Source organism: Lytechinus variegatus, chromosome 16 (genome assembly GCF_018143015.1).
Source record: "Lytechinus variegatus isolate NC3 chromosome 16, Lvar_3.0, whole genome shotgun sequence".
NCBI classification, from domain to species: domain Eukaryota; kingdom Metazoa; phylum Echinodermata; class Echinoidea; order Temnopleuroida; family Toxopneustidae; genus Lytechinus; species Lytechinus variegatus.
Window position 1 is genome coordinate 26,725,193 of NC_054755.1, and position 6,551 is coordinate 26,731,743.

The 6,551-nt window shown below is 39.9% G+C and overlaps 1 long non-coding RNA gene across 1 annotated transcript; it reads right to left on the reverse strand.

Annotated features, from left to right (window-relative positions):
- Window positions 1–486: 486 nt before the first annotated feature.
- LOC121429401 lies at window positions 487–2,165 on the reverse strand. The gene is made up of 2 exons (XR_005971927.1): window positions 2,122–2,165; window positions 487–615 (listed from the first exon to the last, which is right to left on the reverse strand). It is a non-coding gene; the product is annotated as an uncharacterized LOC121429401 (long non-coding RNA).
- Window positions 2,166–6,551: the final 4,386 nt, after the last annotated feature.

Below are 6,551 nucleotides of genomic sequence, written 5' to 3' on the forward strand. Positions count from 1 at the left end.
CCTGATACGAGGACAGTAGGAGGAGGCCCAAAAGATACTGGGTCCGATCCTGGCTGTCACTTAAGTCATAATATACAATATATATTACAATTTCACTCAAAAGATGTCGATGAGCCTAATAGTTAATATGAGGGATGCATCCAGAATTTCATAAAAGAGCATAAAATGTTTTATATTTTGTTTATTTTTTTCCACAAAAGTTTGTCACTCAAAATTGTTAGGTAAATTCCTTTCAAATTTGCTTTCAAGAAGTAGTCTACTGATGTGAGAGCACTCATAAGGGGGGGGGGCACAATGCCAGAATCCCCATAAAGTGTGCTTTCCCAATCAATACATCAGTGATCGAATCATTAAAATTTTAATATTGTTTACTGTCACTGTAGTTAGAATTCATTCTATTTTTAAAACATATTCAATTTATATATTTTTGCGGAGGTAACCCATTTCGTCATCAAGACATGCGAGCGTCTTTTTTTCTCTCTTTCAAGCTGGCTCAGCAGTTAGATTTTTATCTTCCTACTATACCTCCTCCTTTTCCTCCTCCTCCTCTACCACCACCATAACCTCTTGTTCGCTTCCTCTTGGACCGCCGGCATAACAGATAGGGCAGCTTCCCTTTTTTATGGAAGCTTAAAAGTGCCACCGAGATGTTGAGATAATTATCTCGGGAAGTCGACATCTTGATAGCAAAAGATAAGATGACGAGATCCCAGATCTCATCATGTCGACATCTTTTAGAAGAGATGATGAGATGACAAGATCCCGGATCTCATCATGTTGACATCTTGTAGAAGAGATGATGAGATGACAAGATCCCGGATCTCATCATGTTGACATCTTGTAGAAGAGATGATGAGATGACAAGATCCCAGATCTCATCATGTTGACATCTTGTAGAAGAGATGATGAGATGACAAGATCCCGGATCTCATCATGTCAACATCTTTAAGAAGAGATGATGAGATGACAAGATCCTGGATCTCATCATGTTGACATCTTTTAGAAGAGATGATGAGATGACAAGATCCTGGATCTCATCATGTTGACATCTTGTAGAAGAGATGATGAGATGACAAGATCTTGGATCTCGTCATGTCTACATCTTTAAGAAGAGATGATTAGATGACATGATCATGGATCGAAGATCTTGTCATCTCATCATCTCTTCTAAAAGATGTCGACATGACGAGATCCGGGATCTTGTCATCTCATCATCTCTTCTAAAAGATGTTGACATGATGAGATCCGGGATCTTGTCATCTCAACATCTCTTTTAAAAGATGTTGACATGATGAGATCCGGGATCGTGTCATCTCAACATCTCTTCTAAAAGATGTCAACATGATGAAATCCGGGATCTTGTCATCTCATCATCTCTTCCAGAAGATGTTGACATGATGAGATCTGGGATCTTGTCATCTCATCATCTCTTCTAAAAGATGACGACATGACGAGATCCGGGATCTTGTCATCTCATCATCTCTTCTAAAAGATGTTGACATGATGAGATCCGGGATCTTGTCATCTCAACATCTCTTCTAAAAGATGTTGACATGATGAGATCCGGGATCGTGTCATCTCAACATCTCTTCTAAAAGATGTCAACATGATGAAATCCGGGATCTTGTCATCTCAGAAGATGTTGACATGATGAGATCTGGGATCTTGTCATCTCATCATCTCTTCTACAAGATGTCAACATGATGAGATCCAGGATCTTGTCATCTCATCATCTCTTCTAAAAGATGTCAACATGATGAGATCCAGGATCTTGTCATCTCATCATCTCTTCTTAAAGATGTTGACATGATGAGATCCGGGATCTTGTCATCTCATCATCTCTTCTACAAGATGTCAACATGATGAGATCTGGGATCTTGTCATCTCATCATCTCTTCTACAAGATGTCAACATGATGAGATCCGGGATCTTGTCATCTCATCATCTCTTCTACAAGATGTCAACATGATGAGATCCGGGATCTTGTCATCTCATCATCTCTTCTAAAAGATGTCGACATGATGAGATCTGGGATCTCGTCATCTTATCTTTTGCTATCAAGATGTCGACTTCCCGAGATAATTATTTCAACATCTCGGTGGCACTTTTAAGCTTCCATACTTTTTGGTCCTTTTTCTGGGAAGTATATTTGAAAACGTCGTGGTGTCGCCTCGTAATCTGTTGAAAATGTGATAATCCGCTACCATCGGCACGTTGTTTCATAGCAGCGCAGACGGTCGCTGCTCAATCGCTGGCCAGTCATCAGCGGCGCAGCAAAAGCGCAACGCGAATGCCTGCAGCGGGCTGAGAACGTGTGCCACATGCCACCCAAAGGGAAAGCGTCGTGGTGGAAACGGTGTGAAGCGTGTCGAGCGCAAGGCAGTCGCCTCGTAAACGGAAGCAGCGTAGCAGAATTGTCTTGGGAACGGGCCTGAAAAACACGGGCGATCGGTGCCGCTTTTAATGCGCTTCTACCACGCTTTGTGCGTTGGAGCTTCGTTACAGCTACGAATATGTCGTTTGTAATACGCTCTTGACTCGATTATGATGCGCTTTAGCACCTCCGCGATCTCGCTACGTAAGTTTTGAACATGTTCAAAATTTTGTGGCGACCAGGAAGATGGTGGCGATCCTTGCCGTTTCAGAAAAGATCAAGGTACGACGGAGAAGATTGAAAAGATCAAGCCACGTTCAAGCTACGATATACCACGCTTTGTCGATTTTTGACGATCGCAGCGGAATCGCCATCTAGTGAGATGGGGGTATTAAGAAAATACATGTACATATCTCGCTATAGTCATCTACTGCGAGTGCCAAGCGCTTGCTGATGTTGTTAGAATTTCATCTGAACCCATGAAGAACTTTTTGTAATCATTATAATCATACGCATCTCACTAATCAAATATTGCGAGCCCCAAGCGCGAGCTGAAAATTTAGATAATTCAGACCTGAATTGGGTCATTCTAATGGTTGTTTGTAGGAATTAACTAGGACCATATGTCATTAACCAAATGATGCGAGCGCGATGTGCGAGCTGAAATTTTTGATATTCAGATCAGAAAAAGGGACATTTTAAGGACTGATTTTGGGAATTCATGGAGATCCAGACATATCTCACCAATCCACTAATGCGAACGTAATCACGGACAGGAAATGTTTCATATATATTAAGAACATGGGGCAATAACTTTAAGTAGTCGTGAAAAAGAACATATGTCACTACAAAAAAAACAATGATAACTCGAAGTGCGAGGATTATTTGGTGTATATTGACTTGAAAACGGGCGGTTTTAGTACAACAGATTCTCTCATTGCGAGCACCAGGAACAATGAAGATATAGGCCCTGAGCAAATTATGTTTCATAAAGTTATGATAAAAATGTTTCTTATGTAATTTAACATAATATAATTATAATATGATATAATATAACCTTATGATATATAATATATTCTTCTTTCCCACTACCTTTTTCTTCCTTTCTCCCTCTATTTCTCCTTTTCCCCTTTTTTTTTGGTCAGCCGATTGGGGGAGGCACGTGCCCCCCATGCCCCCCCCCCGTAGTTACGCCACTGACCCAGGGAGCGTTTTATGAAGGACCTGTCAGAAATTTGATCGGACATTTACCATAGGAACGGTGGCTCTCAGCCAATCAAAATGAAGAAAGGTAGTCAGGTCTAAGTTGTCAGACCGAAATGTTGATGAAACGCTCCCCTGATGTCACCAAGGGCCGATTGCACGAAAGGGTCTTTGCAAGGACCGTCTTTCGTGTCGCCCATCTTTTATGATGCGCCATGTGATACGCATTTTAAATAAATCATCTCCAAACATATTTCATTCGTCCTTTAAAATCAACAGAATATTTGTTTATAAAATAATATGATATATCATGAAATTGTATAAAATTTGATTTAAAAGCAAGCTAACAAATCTTATTCTTTATCATAAATTTCAGAAACACCCCGCTTATAGCGTATCATAAAAGATGGGCGACACGAAAGACGGTCCTTGGAAAGACCCTTTCATGCAATCGGCCCCTGATTTCTTCCAATGAAAGTTGTTCGTGTTTTTTTTCAATACAAAATGTGTGTCATATTCATTTTCATGACATTGACGCAATAGAACGAAGCGGCCTGCTATTATTGATCAATATATTTTTTACCTTGAATTAACTGCATATTAAAAATGTCAGTGCAGCCTAGTCATGTCCACTGCATGCTGCATTATAGGCCTATATCCGTACAATGTGCAAAATATGAGGTTAATCCGGCCTTGAATAAACTTCACAATTCCCATGCAGCTATAGGCCTATTCATGTTGTTTTATTTTGAGTATAGAATGAGCGATGTAATATGACTGTTCGTATATTTCATTTTAATTCAAAGTTATCTATATAATACTGCCCATCGCCAATAAGGCAAAGTCTAAGTTTAAATTCTTGACATAAGATGCAAGCTGCGTGTGAGATACAAAATATCATGAATGATATACCTCGACCTTTATCATGTTTATGTAAAAGAATGTCCTTGAGTGCAAGAATAGCTTTAATCCGATTTCTATCATGATGATAAAGAAACCCTTATACGTTCAGGATGCCGGAGAGCCGCGGTGGATCCAGGAGGGGGGGGGGCCAGCCAGCCCGCCCCCCCCCCTTGAGTAGCAAAATTAAAATTTGTAATGTTAAAATGTCGTTAAAATAGAAGCGTGCCACCCCCCCCCCCCCGGCCTGAAAATGAAGATTTTTGTTTGTGCTTCTTTTTTTCTGGGACAAAATCTCCCTAATTTCTGGTTAAAAACCTTTTTTTAAATGTGCCCCCCCCCCTTTGGAAAATTCTGGATCCGCCCTTGCCGGAGAGGATGTGACATTTACATTCCACTCTGTCAAATTGATCAAAATTTTGACACAGGCTAGCTTCCTTACTAATTAAGCACATGTCAATAGTTAAGAAATGTGTTCACAAACAGGCTGTAGTCCCTCATATCAATTGGTTCAGGAATCCAAAGTCACAAAATGGCAAAAGAAAGAGAATCATGAGATGGAATTAAAGCATAATTATGATCATTCTTTGCTTGACTGCCATTGAGTATATGGTTCTTTGGCCTCAGTAGGTGTTTTTAAAATGTTGCATTTAACTTCTTGTAAATTCTTGAGTCAATCAATACATGCCGATGGTTAATTTTGTGAACTTTAATAAACTGTGATCAAACCAATTTCTTAATTATTGGCATGCGCTTAGTAAAGATTATTGATGCTAGCCAGTATCAACATTTTGTTTATTTTGACTGAGTGAAATTTGTGTAGTGCACTTGTGAAGTTTGATAACTTTCTTTTGGAACCCATTTTACTAAGGTTTCTCTCAATTTTTTAGGCTTCCTGATTCTGATGAATTAGAAATCACATTTTAAAAAATCAATGATTTTAATGCAGTAAATTTTACATCCCATGACCTATGTAGGAAACTTGCAAACAAGTCAATTTCGCGTACCAAAATTGATATAAGTCTTAAATACAATTATTGCAAAGTTGATGGCGGGTCTATTTTTTGTATCAACAATTATTATATGCTTCACTTCTCTCACTTGATTGGAACTGCATTTTTTCGGTTTGCAAATATATTTCCTTGCAACAACCCGGTCGCACTCCGATGGCGGGAGTCCACACGAAATTTCTCTACTCAAAAGCCCTATTCCAGGTCGCTCCTATAGGCAGAGGAGTTCCGACACCGGCAACCCGGGGGGGGGGCACTTCCATTCACCGGGACCGGCAAGTAAAACCGCATGAGCCCCTATGCTATACTATCTGCTTTCAACCATGGGTGTCGATCACGGGGGGGGGGGATGGGGGATATCCCCCCCAAATATTTCAAGTGGGGGGATGGCCTGTATTATCACCCCCCCCCCCCAATAATTTAGGGTTGAAAAATTATAATAATGATGATGAAAAAATGAAAAGTTTGATCATGATGATTATAGTATGCCATCAATCAGTTTGTTTCCCTCGCAATTTGTGTATATTGTTATTAAATAAAACATTCTTTTTCAGGACTATTAAACAGATGGGTGGAGGTTCAAGATGAAAAAGAATGAAATGTTTATGTATCTGATATCTTTTAACACATGACATAAAAGGACCCCAACGAAAATCAACTTTTGTTGATAGGGTAACCGTTCGATCCCACCAGTGGTGAATAAATTAATTTAAATAAATCATTAATTCAAAAGGGTGGAAAAATAAACGGGAGTAAAAGGGTGGCAAGATAAATCTTGAATGACGGTAAGCCCGATGGCGCACGAGAATTCGAAGCCACACAGGTTGTAATTTGTGCTAGTCTTAATTGGTCCGAATCTGCATTTTATCATCATGCATTAAGAAGAATAAAGATATTGCCAGTCAGGTTAGATTTAAGAGAGAAGTTGTATACACAGAGGCGTCGATCCTGGGTGGGGGGGGGGGCAGGGGGCGATCGCCCCACCAATGAAAATATTGGGGGGCAAACATATCGTTTTGCCCCCCCCCCAAGTAATTCCGCATGTGCAACTAAAAAATAAAATA